Below are 18,100 nucleotides of genomic sequence, written 5' to 3'. Positions count from 1 at the left end.
GGCACCCACTCTTCTACTTCAGAGTCTGATTCTGATTGATCACCTGAAACACCTTCTTCCAACCCAGGGGGAGCAGGGCTAGACATGACACCGGCCATGGCATCTTCTGCTTCTCCTTTTCACCAACACCATTGTCAAGGGTCAGAGAGAGAGAAAGAGAGAGAGAGAGAGAGAGAGAGAGAGAGAGAGAGAGGCAGGTGGGCAAAGCTGTTTGAAATGGGGAAGAAGAGGGGAAACTCTAGGGGGTCTTGCCAGTGGGCTGTTGGCATGTATCGAACCATACCTACCCATGACACCAGCAATGTAAGTGACTGTCCTGAAGGAAGACAGGTCTGTCAATATGCTCCCAACTCAAGTTGAGGTGCTACCATTTAAAGCAGCCTTCTCCAACCTGGCCCCTTCCAGAGTTGTGGGACTACACCTCCTATTATCCCCAACCAGCATAGGGATGGATAAAATGACTAACATTTATTTTAATTATAACCAAAAAGTGATCCGTTTCCTAACAATTGATGTCTAAACAGCTGTTATATAAAATTAATTAATACAATTTTAAGCGGGGGGGGGAGGGAATAATACAAAGAAGGAAAGAAAAGAGAAAAGAAAAAAGGGAGAAGAAAACACACAAAATAAACAAATAAACTCATTAATAAGTGTGCTGTATAATCTTCACTTGTTGTTATAGTGTCCAAATGCTCAAAGCTGAAGTGGGCATATATTGTTGTAAGTCCGGTTGTGACGTATGTTGAATAAATCTCCACCATACAGCATAAAAAGATAGTGGTTTGGATTAGAAGCAAGTCATGAGTGATTTTTTTCTGATATTGCCACTGACCGTATATTTCGGTACCATGCCAAGAAGTTATATGTTGCTCTGGGAGTGAGGAATGAACTCCATCCAGACTGTTGTGTTTCTCCGAAAACTCCTGCTTTCGATGGGAGGCAAATGATGAGGCTTGCTAAATATCCACAAAGCTTTTATTAAGCAACAAACGTCTCTTCTACCTGAAGAGAGTCTAACCTCTGGGAAACGTCCCCCTAGGCAAAACTATGCAAACTAAGCAAGACAATTATCTGTTCAAGAAGAATAGGAAGCCACTTCTTAAACACTCATAACTTCAGAGAGCCTGGTGCGGAGGCAGGCTCTGGCATAATTAAACTGACTTTCTCACGCCTTCCTTCCACGCTGTGTGTTTTAGCTTCCAGAGGACCCTAGCATCAGCTAGCTTGTCGGGACGCTCACCTGTGGAAGAAGGCTCACTTCCTACTGAGTGTGTAGGATTTGGCCTTGAGGAAATAAGCTCTGGAGAGGGCTGACTCTCAGCTGGGGAACCGCCCGTGAGAGCTTCTTCCCCCACTGGTCCAGGCTGGCTGGTGTCTGGCGCTGCGTCTTCTAGTTCTGAATCTGCTTCTGATTGATTACCTGAAACATCTTCTCCGAAAACAGGGGCAGTAGGGTTAGACATGACAATGACCACCATTTACACAGTGCAATTTCTGGAGCCTCTGTTGTTGCGCACAACAGAGGCTCCAAAAAGTGCGCACAGTGCCGGTGCCAGATTATTTTGTGCCCTAGGCAGGTGAGCTGCTTTCATCCACTCCCACCACTGCATACCTGGGCACGGGGTGCCATCTCGCCCGCCCAGCCAAAGCAAAGCCAGGAAACTGGGGTGGGGGGTGGGCGGCTTCGGAACAGCGAGCCTGGCCGGAAGCCACTCTGGGAGAGCGACTTCCGGGCGCGCCGTTCCGAAGTCGCTGCCCTGCCCCCCTACCCCAGCATTCTGGCTTCACTTCGGCACCCACCCAGCTGAAGTGAAGCCAGGATGCTGGAGTGGGTGGGGGCGTGGTTTCGCTTCGGCTGGGTGGGCACCCAGCCGAAGCGAAACCAGGACACTAGGGCAGGCAGGCGGCTTTGGAACGGCGCACCCGGAAGCCGCCCTCTCAGAGCCATTGTGGGAGAGCAGCTTCCGGGTGCAGCGTTCAGCGCGCCCCCTTACCTTGGCACTCTAGGCGGCCGCCTGAGTGGCCTCTATGGTAGCACTGGACCTGACTGCGCAGTTTGCCTGCTGCGTAAATGGGGCCTTTACGGCCTCCATTTAAGCAGCGGGGGGAATTGCGTCATTTCCGGAGCTTCCGTTGTTGCGCACAATGGCAGCGTGGGAGGGGCGCGGAGGGCTGCCAGGTGCTCATCAGATGCCCACCGAGCCGCCAAAGGAGCAGGGGTGAACGGTGGTGGCAGTGGGAGAAATGGCAGTGGCAGCAGCAGTGTGAGCGTTCAAGTCGGACCCACGTGAGTTCGCCTTTCCCTAGTCTTGTGATTTAGAACGAGCTATTTAGGGCAGCTCCCAAACCCCTACCCACCCAAACTATGCCGTTGAGATGATAGCACATCCTCTGACGTCTCAGGTTCACAGCTTGGGTGTGCTTCTATGTCCCAACTAGACCTGTAGGTGGTGTCATCAGCAAGGAGAGCGTGTTACTGACTAAGAACTAGATTGCTAATTGTGGCCTTTCCTGGCGAGGAATGATCATTGATTTGCCCCATCGTTTATTTATTTGTTTTTGAGTATTTATTTACTCTGCTTTTAGACGGCTTAATAGCCTAACATTGCCGAGCTGTTCCACCCTGCATCGCATCCAGACAACCACCATAAATTGCGTAAATTGTTAAAGCTGTAACAATTTTGCGTAAATTGTTAAAGCTGCACTTAAACAAGAACTTTGCAACCCAGGCTTGCACCGGCGTAGATCCGTGCAAGGGGACAGGTGCAAGTGAGTGGGAAGTCCAATGGACATTCAGTCAGCCTTGCACCCAAGAAGGGTTGACCCACTTTTTTTGGGGGGGGGGGCTGAACCTTGCTTCAGATTCGGTTCTGAAGCGAGGTGATCCAGCCCCGAAGCGCCCCGAAGCGCCCCGAATCGAACTGGGGCCATTTCAGAGGCTCGGAAATGGCTTCCGAGGTGAGTCAACCCTACAGGAAACCCCAGACAGTACCACTGTGGTTTTTTTCGGTGGCCTTGGCAGATGCAGTAGGCTCTGGTGGGATGTTAGGAACAGTTTGGTAGGCTGCAAGGACAGCACTGTTTGAACCCCTGGCCTATAGGCAGGTGTGAGAAGTAAGTACTCACCAGAGCCAAGCCCAGCAGCCCTGAAAGACAAAGTCAAGGATGACAATTTCCCAAGCAAAGCCCAAGACTGACCTGGAAGCTGTTATAGCCTTACCAGCTTAGGGGCGACCAATGGGCTGGGCACTCTTCGGTCTGCAGTTCTTTGACTCGCCACAAGGAGAAGCAGCAACCTCAAAGCACCCAACACAGGTGAGGCAGGTAACTGGCCATGGCAGGAAGGCAAGGCAAAAGGACTTTATTTCCAGGCACCCTCTTTTGGATCAGCTGCTGAGGGAACTGTTCCTTGGGCTGAAACAATCGGCCAGCCTTAGACTGCAGTGAAGGTACAAAGACAACATTCCCAGTCTCGCTAGTCCCACGGGGAGATCCAGCGCGAACTCCTCCAAAGCCAGAAGAAGCGACTTGCGTCACCAGAAAGGTGAAGGAACAATTGAATCAGCGGAAAGGAGAAAGGACATGAAGACGTTTTGCCTGTCCATCCGACGCCTTAGGATCCAGGGACAGGGAGCTCCAACGAGGACAGGAACATGAATCATGTCCTTGCTTCTTCTCTCCGGTACAAATCCTACGCCAGCTTTCCTGAGATGCCGTCCATTGCCCGAGAAACGGGGCGAAACAAACAGAACACCCATCGGAGGGAAGCAGAGGAAAATGACCAAGTTTCTTCTGACTCGCTTTTCCAGTCGAATCGCTTTAGATTCTCTGCATCACGCTGGGAAACGCTGGGAAACGCAGCCGCTGTCCTCCGTGCTTCGAGAAGCACCATCCCCTTTGAGACGTGACTCAACTCTCAATCTGCATAAATGAGGCTGGACAGCTCCTCAGGCATCCTCAGCTGTGGTTATAAAGGAAACTTTCGCGATCCCGCTGTAACACTTCGCTGGCTGCTTCGGACGAAGCGAGAAGGCGCATTTTGCCGGCTCCCACTGAAGCATAGGGCCAACAAAGGTACAGTTCCCTCCATGATGGCCAATATGTGTGCATTGTGTGAGTCTGTTGTTAGTGTCATGCCTGAAATAGGCTTCTAATTGCTATATATTCGTAACAAATGTAATAATTGTGCCGTGCCTGAATTTCTGACGACACCTCTGAGGGTGTGTTTTTGCTAGAAGGGTTTGTACAGTTGATGACAGTTTGGGATGGATCCGCAACAGGCAAGCGCTATGAGCGGAGAACGAGAGGCAGTGTGGCGTAGTGGTTAGAGCGTTGGACTGGGACTCAGGTGACCGGGGTTCTGTTATTATATTTATATGTATCCCGCCTTTTGAATAACACTGGGCTTAAGACCCCGCTCTGACACGGAACTCACCAGGTGGCTTCCAGCCCTCACCGATTCTCAGCCTGACCTTCCTCGCAGGGTGGTTGTGGAGGACAAAATGAAGAGGAAGTAGAATGTGGAAGCCGCCTTGGGTTCCTTGGAGGAAAAAAAGGTGGGGTATAAATGTAATAAAAGGAATGAATAAATAAATAAATAAAAAGATATAAAGATGTGGTGCAATAGGAAGGACTGTACCACTTCAAACTGTGGTTCTTATACCACGTCTGAACTTCCCCCTACATTCAAATAGCAACAAACCTCCATGCAAAAAGAGAAACAGCACATCAAGGAGAACGTTTCTTCTAATCCAGCTTTCTGCTTGCAGGGCTGTTCCCCCCCCCCTTTCTGTTTCCAGGGGAGCATTCAAACACGTTGCTTTTCCCTACCTGTATCCAATCGCTTCAGCATTCTGCCACATAAGAGGCCAGGAACGGACGCATTTGGCAGTTTCCGTTTCAAACCGTCTCTCACTTTTCCGACCCCAAGTTCATTTCGTCTCATTTTTGCGTAGATTGGTGGATTTCTTTCGGAAAGAAAATCCGCATGCATTTTTGTAATATATGGTCCTTAATGCAATTTTGCGTACTATGCACATTTTTTAAAAAAGCAATTTTCCTAATATAAATGTGTGTGTGTGTTATTTCTGCACCCTTTCCCCTAATATACACAGTGTTTTTAAAAAACATTTTTTTTAAAAAAAATATAGCAATCAGCTACTTTTAGCTGTGGGCAGCTATGGAGTTCAGAAGGCCCAATTTGGAAACCAAGACCTATGAAGAGAGACTGAAGCAACTGGGCATGTTTAGCTTGGAGAAAAGGAGATTGAGGGGAGACATGATATAGGGTGACCCTATGAAAAGGAGGACAGGGCTCCTGTATCTTTAACAGTTGTATTGAAAAGGGAATTTCCGCAGGTGTCATTTATATATATGGAGAACCTGGTAATATTTCCTCTTCATCACAACAGTTAAAGCTGCAGGTGCCCTGCTCTCTTTTAAACCTGGTCACTCCGGTATAGCTCCTGCAGCTTTAATTGTTGTGATGAAGAGGACATTTCACCAGGTTCTCCATATATACAAAGGACACCTGCTAAAATTTCCTTTTCTATGCAACTGTTAAAGATACAGGAGCCCCGTCCTCCTTTTCATAGGGTCACCCTACATGATAGCACTCTTCAAATACTTGAAAGGTTGTCATACAGAGGAGGGCCAGGATCTCTTCTCGATCCTCCCAGAGTGCAGGACACGGAATAACGGGCTCAAGTTACAGGAAGCCAGATTCTGGCTGGACATCAGGAAAAACGTCCTGGCTGTTAGAGCAGTACGACAATGGAACCAGTGACCTAGGAAGGTGGTGAGCTCTCCCACACTAGAGGCCTTCAAGAGGCAGCTGGACAACCACCTGTCAGGGATGCTTTAGGGTGGATTCCTGCATTGAGCAAGGGGTTGGACTCAATGGCCTTAGAGGCCCCTTCCAACTCTGCTATTCTATGATTCTATGATCTCCTTTTGTTCAAAGGTTAATGGACCTATATCTATAGCATTTAATTTAAGAACTGCTGCTAACAAATCTTGCTTTCCATTGCTCTATAATAACTTCAATAACTACGGACTCACTGCAGCTTCATATCTGTAGGCGTGAACCATTCCAAAGTATAGAAGAGCATTTACCATTGCTTGCTTTAATGTGTTTCCATCAGCACTTCTAGAAGGACGATTTAGTAAAATCCCAGTTAATGAGCGAATATGTCCCTGTGGGACTGGAGCAATAGAATCCGTCGAACTTGTCATTTTGCATTGTAACATGTATGAGGAATGCAGAAAGAAGCTAATCTTTCCGTTATTAACAGCTTTTTCTGGAAGTAACCCCACAACTTTGGTATTAATCTGTTTAAGGGATGTGTCTTCCCATATTACTGAAAGGTTTTCTAAGTTTCTTAGAACCTCCATGAAAATTAGAAAAATAACGTTGCAATCCTTCCGGGAGAAGGAACTTCACCAAACTGTATTTCGTTTTTTATGTCCCCTTTTAGCTATCCTTCGTATGTTTTATATTGATTTTGCTGGTCTGCGGCCGTAATAAATGATCGATTGATTGTATTTCCGTGCCAGAAGTAAACTGCAAATATGTTCAGCTTCTGAGCATGGAATCGAATGATTCGGGTTGCAATAGTCGCTTCCATGGTGGTAGTGAATAAGAGACGGACCCGTCTTTTTAAACGAACCATAAAAACCTTATTTGTTTTGGAATTCAGTCTTTCTTTCAAAAGGACTGTGTGTCAGGTTTTAGACCGCTGCTGTTTCCCTCCTCTTCAGATTTTTACAACTGCATTTTTATTTGCATTTTAAACATCATTTTATGGTTTTAATTGCCTTTTGTATAACTGCTTTGGGTGAGGCTTCACCCTGAAAGATGGGGTTTTATTCATTTATTTATGTACTCTAGGTATTATTTTTAGATATATATAAATCAGTGGTTCCCAAAGTGGGCGGTACTGCCCCCTTGCGGGCGGTGGGATTGCATAGTGGGGCATTAAGAGGCAAGGGGGTGGCAGGGGGGGCGCTCCAGGTGGTCATTTCCAAGAAGCACCTCTCCAGAAGGTCTTAAAACCCAGGGACATTTTTATGGGAGAAGGTAGTTTAGTCCCAAGCCATATAGGGGAAGAATCCACACATGTATTAATACAATTTAAGAAGAGTCCTTTTAATGGTGAATTGTAATGTTTCCAAAGCACCAAAACGCTAATGAAGAGACATACCCTGCTTGGTGTGCCCCGCCACGCCGGCTGCAAAACAGAGGCGTTCGCTCTCTTTTTCCTCCCTCCCTCAGCAAGCCTGCGGCGGGTGCTTCGGATTTTGAATAAATATTCAATTAATTGTTACTGTTTTGAATTTTATTGTTATTATCTTCCTTAGTGGGTCAATGAAAACCGCTATTCTGAATAATGATTTTTATAGTGTAGGGTGGGGGGGGCACTGAGCATGAGTTTGTGGAACCAAGGGGGCGGTGACCTGAAAAAGTTTGGGGACCACTGATATAAATGAATGGACTAATGAATGAATGAATGAGGAGACCCCGGGCAGTGTCTAAACCCATTTTAGGCTTTCGGCATGCAATCCTTTGAGCATGGGAGTAAGACCCATTGAACCCACACTCCAAAATGTTGCAAACCTCTCTTCGAAACTCAGTCTGGATCCTTCCCATTGTTATTGCAACCTGTTTTTTCAGTTTGTTCCAACAGGAAAAGTGACTTTTTTTTTTTTAAAAAAAAAGTGCACATTCTCCCATTGACTAAATTATGAAGATGTACACTTCTTTTTAAAGTGCATCTTAAAGTGTGCATTTTTAAAGAAAAACAAAGATGCATTTTTGAATGGAATCCCAAATTAAGGAAATATGTCTCAAAGGAAATGCATTTGGGACAAGTTCGGATGATTCGTGACCTGGAACGCATTTCTCGTACTTCCCTAGAAAACACCCGAATCGGTTTAAGGGACGGCAGTCAAAAGTTCTGAGACGGGAGAGATGGATGCATTGCTCCCAAGGTGGAGCAGAACTCACTGGAGCTTACTTGCGAGGAAACATGGACAGGATTGTGCTGTCAGATCTCTTGTTGGCTGTCGTGTTGCTCAGAACATTCCTGCTTTCAATGGGAGGCAAATGACGAGGCTTGCTAATTAATCTACAAAGCTTTTATTAAGCAACAAACGTCTCTTCTACCTAAGTAGAGTCTAACCCCTTGGAAACGTCCCCCTAGGCAAAATTATGCAAACTAGGCAAGACAATTGTCTGTTCAAGAAGAATAAGAAGCCACTTCTCAAACGCCCGTAACTTTAGAGTGCCTGGTGCGGAGGCAGGTTCTGGCGTAATTAAACCAACTTTCTCACACCTTCCTTCCGCGCCGTGCATTTCAGCTTCAGCTAGCTTGTTGGGACGCTCACCTCCAGAAAAAACCTCACTTCCCACTGAGTGTGTAGGATTTGGCCTTGAGAAGATAAGCTCTGGAGGGGGCTGACTTTCAGCTGGGGAATCGCCCGTGAGAGCGTCCTCCCCCACTGGTACAGGCTGTCTGGTGCTGTGTCTTCTAGTTCTGAATCTGATTCTGATTGATTACCTGAAACATCTTTTCCCAAAACAGGGGCAGGAGGGTTAGACATGACATTGGCCAAGGGACAGTTTTCTCCGAACTGCAATAGATCCCACCTACCCTGGAACTTGGCCAATAAGGGTTCACATGAAAAACTGCTCCAGATCAGATCAATTCTCTAGTTAATCGTGCCCAGTGTTTGTTCATGCTAACCAGTGGTACAGTTAAGAAATTTCAGAGTCTGGAATTAATCGTCTTATGATGTGTGTTATTTCACCTGCCATGCTGTATCTGGGGTCCTCCTGTTCATTTGCTGAATGACACGTGCCCTGGAGTCCTACCCTAACGGCGCCACTAAGATCTCCATTGGGAGAGGTCTTTCTTTTGAAGATCTGCTCCCTGAGATCCGTTGAACTGGAGCTGTTGGGGGTGGAACCTGGGGGCAAAGATGGGGGTCTGTGCGTGAAACATGCTCCCAACCCCAATGAGTCTGAGCTAGGGATGGCAGAACCAGGGATATTCAAGCTTACTGAAATATCAAGCTCAGGTTGGCCCACTCCACTTTTTCTTTGCCACCCATTTCTCAGTTGGTTCAATCGGGAAATTTGCACATTTCTTCAAAGTACGCATGATCCCATATTGGCTAAATCACGCCTCCCCCTCCCGAAGTCCACATTTAAAAAAAAAAAGACACTTTTTTTCAAATGGGATCACAGGAGCATGCAAACATTTTTTCTTAAAAAGAAAAAAAAATGCCTTCCCGTTCACATTCGAGGCAAGTCCGGTTCATTTGCGAACTGGAACGAATTTCTCGTACGTCCCTGCTTCCAAAACATCCAAATCGGTTCGAAAGGTGGAAATCATCAAGGGTTCCAAGATGGACGCATTGCTTCCCGGATGCCATAGAAATTGGGGTGCTTGTCATAGCTGTAGGACTCCAGGCAAACTCTGGCTTGAGCTCAGTGGAGGCTGGTGGCTCCGACTTTGGTGGGGCTGTGATTCCACTACAAGTTTCAGTCAGAACCAGAAAGAACTTTAAAAGAGTTATCCAAGGTGAAGGGATTAGGGTCTCAAGACACTGCACTAGACGAGGTTAGATTTTTTCCTCTACCTAGCACAGTTTTCTCTGTTCCTATTTGCAGCGACTTTCCAGGGATCATAAATGTATTTATTTATTGCATTTCTATACCCTCCCAATAGCTGAAGCTCTCTGGCCGGTTCATAAAAATCACAAATTATAGAATAGTAGAGTTGGAAGGGGGGTTGGTGGTCTTTATCTCCCCTCACCCGCTCATCACTAGGTTCCCGTAGGCGAGTCGCTGTTCGCTCAGGTTTAATCTTTCACTACCCCTCATGCAATGCGGGGATCATGGCATTGCCCTTTCTGCGAGGCTGTTGTAATTACGTCTGAGATCAAAAATGTGGAGCAGTCTGGGTCCATGAAATGCAAGGTAATTGATTGATACGATTGCTCGGTGTTTATTATCAGTGCGGATAGAGGCAGACCGGTTGGTGTGTGCATGGCTTGAGAGATAAATTGATGTAACTATAGTTGGACAATAGATGGAAGAAGATAGATGGATGATAGACAGACAGATAGGTGATAGTCAGATGATACACAGATAGATGATAGATGACAGATAGATAGAGGATAGATTGATAGAGGATCTGGAAACAAAACCCTATGAAGAGAGGTTGAAAGAACTGGGCATGTTTAGCCTGCAGAAGAGAAGATTGAAGGGAGACATAATAGCCCTCTTCAAATACTTAAAAGGTTTGTCACACAGAGGACAGCCAGGATCTCTTCTCGATCATCCCAGAGTGTAAGACACGGAATAATGGGCTCAAGTTAAAGGAAGCCAGATTCCAGCTGGACATCAGGAAAAACTTCCTGCCTGTTAGAGCAGTACAACAATGGAACCAGTGACCTAGGGAGGTTGTGGGCTCTCCCACACTAGAGGCCTTCAAGAGGCAGCTGGACAACTATCTGTCAGGGATGCTTTAGGGTGGATTCCTGCATTGAGCAGGGGGTTGGACTCGATGGCCTTGTAGGCCCCTTCCAACTCTGCTGTTCTATGATTCTATAGGATAGATAGATGATTGATTGATGATAGATAGATAGAGAGATAGATTTTGGGTGTATGAGGCAGGGTAAAAAACAGGGTTTGCAAAGAAAGTGTGAAGAATATGCAACAGTGTTTTGAAATTTCTGCAGGAAATGCTATACATGTCAGAAGTAAGATGCATTGCGTTTAATGGGACTTGCTCTTAGGTAAGCGTGTAGTCACAGTTTTTCTCTTTCTGCCCTATCTGTCAATCTGCCCAACTGCTTGCACATACACGTTACCACAACCGTACGTGTCAAAATGTGCCTGTTTGCATCAGGGAGTGACCTCATGAGGGCTAGCTGCTTGCTCACAACATAGCTCATCTCGGGGTTTTCTTTGCAGTTCTGTTTTCATTCTTACTCATGACGTCCTCCGAGTCTTCCTCTGCAACTGTGCAGTTGATCGCACCAAGAAGCTTGGCTGAGTGAAAATTACAAGGCACTCGCAGGTGTTCATTAAAGGCTCCCGTACTAAACACACTTGTGAGAGGGCACGTTCCATTGCACTGTCTGGGACTGGCTTCTTAGTTAACATGCGTACAGTCGTGACGCACACGTCCGTGTTTTAAACAATCATGGCATAGCATGTGTGTTTGCAAACTAAATTCCAAACGGGTTGCCTCTGGGATCCTAGCTGCCTCTGAGCTTTGCGACGCACTCATCACTTGCAGATGTAACCGAATAGCATCCGTATAAAAAGTCACATGGAAAGATCACATGGAATCATAGCACTCTTCAAATACTTAAAAGGTTGTCACACAGAGGAGGGCCAGGATCTCTTCTCGATCCTCCCAGAGTGCAGGACACAGAATCACGGGCTCAAGTTAAAGGAAGCCAGATTCCGGCTGGACATCAGGAAAAACTTCCTGACTGTTAGAGCAGTGCGACAATGGAATCAGTTACCTAGGGAGGTTGTGGGCTGTCCCACACTAGAGGCCTTCAAGAGGCAGCTGGACAAGCATCTGTCAGGGATGCTTTAGGGTGGATTCCTGCATTGAGCAGGGGGTTGGACTAGATGGCCTTGTAGGCCCCTTCCAACTCTGCTGTTCTATGATTCTATGATCAGGATCACTTACTTGTGAGTAAGCCACGCTGTCGTTGCTGGTTCATTTTCCCTTTGTGCGTGAGCAGCAAAAAGAGCAAGGTGAAGGGGCGGAGGCCACCTCCACTTGCCTGGAGTTCTCCTTGAGTGGTGAGGATTGTGGCCCAAAGGGAACAGAGAGCAATGTTGATCAGAGCAAGCAAGGAGACCCCAAAGATACACACCCCCATCCCTTGAAAACCAGAGCAGGCACTGAGAAGCAGGGCGTCAGGCCTTTGTATCCACGTTCACACATTGACAAGGATTTGTGCTAGAGTCAAGCTGTAGCCTCCCCTCTCTCAGAGGTTTAAATGAGATAATAATAATAATAATAATAATAATAATAATAATAATAATAATAATAATTCTTACCCGCCTCTCCGATTGGATCGAGGCGGGGAACAACAGCAATCATAAAATACATAAAATACTGATTAAAAACATAGTATACACTGTTAAAAACATCCTAAAAGCATCCTAAAATTCCACTGGCTAGGCCTGCCGGAAGAGATCAGTCTTGATAGCTTTCTTGAATGCTTAAAGACTGTCAAGCTGACGAATCTCCTCCGGCAGGCCATTCCACAGTCTGGGAGCAGCAGAAGAGAAGGTTCTCTGGGTAATACCTGTCAGCCTTGTTTTGGCAGGCTGAAGGAAATTCTTCCCAGAGGACCTGAGTGTGCGGGGCGGATTGTACGGGAGAAGGCGATCCCGCAGGTAGCCTGGACCCATGTAGGGCTTTAAAGGTGATAACCAACTCTTTATACTTTGCCCGGAAACTAATTGGCAGCCAGTGAAGAGATTTTAAGACTGGTGTGATGTGATCACCCCTAGATGTTCCAGTGACCAACCTGGCTGCCATATTTTGAACTAGTTGACGTTTCCAAACTAGGCACAAAGGTAGCCCTATGTAGAGCGCATTGCAGAAGTCAAGCCTCGGAGTTACCAGCGCGTGCACAACCATCTTTAGGTCTTCCAACTCTAGGAAGGGGCACTGCTGACGTATTAGCCAAAGAGCCCTGCTGGATCAGACCGAGGGTCCATCTAGTTCAGCACCCTGTTCAGTGGCCAAGCAGGCCACAATTGCAACAGCACCCTCCCACCCATGTTCCCCAGCAACTGGTGTATATAGGCCCTGATCGTGGAAGTAGCACATAACCATGAAGACTAGTACCCTGCCAGGAATTGATCCAACCCCCTTTTAAAGCCATCCAAATTGGTTCCCTACATGGTAGCGAATTTCGTGGTTTAACTCCGCTCTGTGTGAAGAAGTCCTTGTTTTTATCTGTCTTGAATCTCCCGCCAACCGGCTTCATGGGATGACCCCACACTGTAGTATTTTGGGAGAGGGAGGGAAAATGTCTCCCGATCCACCTTCTCTACAGCAGGCATGATTTTGTACACCTCTATCATGTCTCCCCTTAGCCTCTTAGGGGATTAGAACAGGGGGTGGAAATCTGAGGATATCTTGCCCACGTGTGTGCACAGTAATCACACAACAGGGATGCAGAAACTCACACACCCCTTTTCCCAGCCACAGCCCAGTTCCTCTAACTTTTGTGTGGTTTCTCCCACCCATTCTAATAGGTGAGATTGCCTCTCCTAATGCTGAGTGACAGGCAACATGCTGGTGTGTTTTGCTCCGCCCCCTTTTTCCTTTAGGCCCCACCCACCAGTGGAATGCGCTCCTGAGAGCTTCCCCCGAAATGGAATTTGGCCCTGCAGCTGAAAGAGGTTTAAAAGCCCAAATAATAATTTCAAAAGCTCCCCGCGGTATCTCATTTCCTGGAGGCATTTAATCAGCGGCTGGTTAGACATCTGCCAAAGATGTTGTTGTTTCATCTTGCCTTGTCGATCCCGCACTGAGAAGAGGGTTGGATTAGATGACCTCGATGGTCCCACCCCACTCTAACATTCTGTGAACCTGCAGTCTCCACAAAAAGGTGAAAACAGGGACCAGAAAAAGAAGGACTGTTCCTGATAAACGAAGACGTTGGAGGGCATGTGTCCTTGTGGAAGACGTACATTTGCACATGGCCTGGAGCACTCTTTTCTTATTACACCATACATTGCAGTGCAATCTACCCATTCAGGGTTGCCATGAATAAAACTTGTATTTGTATAGTCAAAGCAAGAGCTGAGGTTGAATCATTTCTGCAGAGTGGTGCTCCTGGCTGCAGTGACTCAGCAACCGTCAGGGCAAAAAAAAAGTACATCCACGGAAGCTTATGTGTACCTGTTATCTCGGGTGATAGCGAGCTTTCGGGTTCTCCCCGATGAAGACATATGTGTAACCCAGAAGCTTGCACCACTGGGTTATGTCACATCTCTTACTCTCTGTGTGAGTTCGGGACTGAAGCACGAATCCCGTTCTGGATGAAGAAAGAAATGCTAGTGAGACAATGAAATGCCTTCAGAAGCCAGGCAATGGAATTCATGAGAAATAGGCAGGCAGGAAAGAGTGGGAGAGAACCATCCAGGGTAGGGTGACCATATGAAAAAGAGGACAGGGCTCCTGTATCTTTAACAGGTCCATAGAGAAGGGAATTTATATATTCCCTTCTCTATATATACAAATGACACCTGCTGAAATTCCCTTTTCAATACAACTGTTAAAGATACAGGAGCCCTGTCCTCCTTTCCATAGGGTCACCCTAATCCAGGGACAGAGAGGGGAAATGAAATTTTATACCAGTGTAAAACGCAAGTAAACATTACATTTTAACATTTGCCTCCTGACATTGACACAGCTGGCTTTTAAAATCTGAACGTGAAGGGCGCATTCACAATCCTATGCATGTTTACCCAGAAGTAAGTCCCACAATGGGGCTTTGACTCAAGTAACTAGGCAAAGGATTTTAGCCGTCAACAGAGCAATCCTATACAATGGAACCAGTTACCTAGGGAGGTGGTGGGCTCTCCCACCCTAGAGGCCTTCAAGAGGCAGCTGGACAACCCTCTGTCAGGGATGCTTTAGGGTGGATTCCTGTGTTGAGCAGGGGGTTGGACTCGATGGCCTTGTAGGCCCCTTCCAACTCTACTATTCTATAATTCTATGATTCTATGACTTGAATGGTTGTCACACAGAGGAGGGCCAGGATCTCTTACTGATCCTCCCAGAGCACAGGACACAGAATCATGCGCTCAAGAGACAGGAAGCCCGATTCCGGCTGGATAGCAGGAAAAACATCCTGACTGTTAGAGCAGTACGACAATGGAACCCATGACCTAGAGAGGTGGTGGGCTCTCCCACACTAGAGGCATTCAAGAGGCATCTGGACAGCCATCCGTCAGGTATGCTTTAGGGTGGATTCCTGCAAGAAGCACGGGGTTGGACTTGATGGCCTTATAGGCCTCTTCCAACTCTACTATCCTATGATTCTATGATTACCCAGAAGTAATCCCCATTGAGTTGAATGGGACTTACTCCCTGGGGAGTGTTATTATAGGGTTGCATATAAGTCTGAAAGTGGTGGTCAACTTGTGTTTCGGCTGCATCGCTGTATTGCTTCTCAGCCTGTTTATATTGGATCAAAGAGCTTTCAAAGTGGATTTTCTGATCCATCCCTCTTTCAAAATTAGCCCTGCAACCCATGAGGACCAGAATGTTCCCACACATACTTTAAATAAAAACAGGTCTTCTACTCGAGATCCTAAAAGGACCTCATAGCATCTCTGGAAGGAATCATTTCTCAAACTACCCGTGGAATCATGAGGACTAGGCGTATCTTTTTTTAATTTAAATTCTTTGTAGCGGAGTGTTTGGAGAGGGAGGGACTGGGTTAGCATTTCTCTAGTGAGAGCTGACCATCACAAAGTGCTGCCTCTGGCTATAACCCACAGTCTGTCAATAGATCAATGTTTACCTCCGCACAATGTCACGAATTGCTGAGCGTTCAACACTGTCCGGATGCAACCAGTGGAGGGCGGCACCTTCTAAGGACTCAAGTCCTTTCCTGGCTTGGCCATGGGTGGCACTGCAGACTCAACACGGCCCTGCGACAGGTGTATTTTGTTGCATCGACACTGTCTAATTTCTTGGCGTCCCTAAAGAGGAAGATGTATGAAAATCAATCCTTTTTTAAAGGAATAAACCCAGCTCATCCCTGCTTGCTAGAAGGTGGGCTGAGCTCCCACTAATTTCGTAGCAGACTCCCTGAGCCCAATACGAGGTGTGGCTTTGGACCCAGCCCAAGGACCTTGGCAGAACCATCCCATATAATAATAATAATAATAATAATAATAATAATAATAATAATAATAATAATAATAATAGTCTTAATGTCTTGCCCGCTAAGCAATGGAAGGGCCAAGGGGGCACCATTATTGGGCTGTGCTTTGGGCATCATAGAATCATAGAATAGTAAAGTTGGAAGGGGCCTATAAGGCCATCGAGTCCAACCCCCTGCTCAATGCAGGAATCCGCCCTAAAGCATCCCTGACGGAGGGTTGTCCAGCTGCCTCTTGAAGGCCTCTAGGGTGGGAGAGCCCACAACCTCCCTAAGTAACTGGTTCCATTGTCGTACTGCTCTAACAGTCAGGACGTTTTTCCTGATGTCCAGCTGGAATCTGGCTTCCTGTAATTTGAGCCCATTATTCCATGTCCTGCACTCTGGGATGATCGAGAAAAGATCCTGGCCCTCCTCTATGTGACAGCCTTTTAAGTATTTGAAGAGAACTATCATGTCTCCCCTCAATCTTCTCTTCTCCAGGCTAAACATGCCCAGTTCTTTCAGTCTCTCCTCAAAGGGCTTTGTTTCCAGACACCTGATCATCCTGGTTGCCCTCCTCTGAACACGCTCCCGCTTGTCTGCGTCCTTCTTGAATTGTGGAGCCCAGAACTGGACGCAATACTCTAGATGAAGCCTAACCAGGGCCTTAATCCAGCCCTGCCCCAGTACCACACTACACGGGAGTGTTGTGGGAAATTCAACATGGCAGGCAGCTCGCGGTGCGCCAGCTCCACTCTTGACACTGCTGCTACCTGCCATCACGAAGACCGCTAGGTAGAGCATTGACTGGTGTGACCATCTGGAAAGGAGGACAGGGTTCCTGTATCTCTAACAACCGAATAGAAAAGGGGATTTCAGTAGGTATCATGATATGTACGCATGTGGCTCTTGGTGAAATTCCCCTTTCATCACAACAGTTGAAGCTGCAGGAGCTATGCCAGAGTGACCAGATGCAAAAGAGGGCAGCTTTAACTGTTGTGATGAAGAGGGCATTTCACCAGGTGCTGCATGCATACAAATGACACCTGCTGAAATTCCCTTTTCTAGACAACTGTTAAAGATACAGGATTCCTGGCATTGGTATCAGGAGGCCCACAACCCTTCAAGTATTTGAAGAGTGCTTTCATGTCTCTCTCTAAAGAGCTCTGTGTAAGTTTCCCATTCTGTAGGTTTCATACAGCCCCCCCCCCAAAAAAACCCAGAATACCAAATTGGTCAGTCTATTAAGTGCCGGAATCCAGATCAAGTATCATCTCTTGCCACCATTGACTGTCTCTACTGTTCGGACCTGATTGTGATTCAGATGAGTTGTTGAAATCTGGGAAATGGGAGATGCTACAGGAAGCAATACCTTGTGAAACAGATGCTGTCAGACATTCCTTTGGGCCCTGTTGTTGAACCGACGTCCCCATTTGGGATTGAGGGTAGGAGAGGTGCTATTTCAAGCGAGGCATGAAAAGCAAAGAGGAATTTATTACAGTCATCAGGAGAGATGAAGGCCACTCATTACTGATCTCAAATCGCCAGATCTCAAGATTTGGTCTTGGTCATCAAATCTCAACGATTGTTCTCTGGGTACCAGATCCTGCTGCCGTACCAGACCCTGCTTTGGAAATTTCCGTCTGTTTCAAAAGTACTTTGCCTTGCAGCATGTTGGCCCGGCCATTAAGGATGCTCAGGAATTTCATTTCTGTTCACCGACTGTGTTTGCAACGCGCCCTGCTCCGCTTGCGTTTGCAAACCGAGTTGCACGCTTCGCCCGAATTCCGGGGAGGTTTTACGGTTTGTTTGTTTGTAATATATTTTTAATATTTCCGCATCTCGCGACTCAATTTGTGCAAATGTCCACCAGCTGGCAAAGTCACTGCAGACTGAGTTGGGCCAAGTGGCAGAAGATGGAACGGAGTCCAGAAGGCTGAGCTGGAGGTGGGGGGAAGAGTAAATGTTTTGTGGGTCCCACACTGGGCACGCCTGGCACAGATATTGAAGTGAATACGAAACCCAGAGAGGGATTTTATGTTCTTCATAGGCATTGCTAATGGAAATCATTCCCTGTCATAGTGAACGCAACTGGTCGGTGTCGTCAGGATTGGAGTAAAAACTGGATGACTGAGAAACAAGTGGGAGGTGTCAGCAGGTTCAGGGGAAC

Source organism: Elgaria multicarinata, chromosome 20 (genome assembly GCF_023053635.1).
Source record: "Elgaria multicarinata webbii isolate HBS135686 ecotype San Diego chromosome 20, rElgMul1.1.pri, whole genome shotgun sequence".
NCBI lineage: Eukaryota > Metazoa > Chordata > Lepidosauria > Squamata > Anguidae > Elgaria > Elgaria multicarinata.
Note: the sequence above shows the minus strand (reverse complement) of the source record.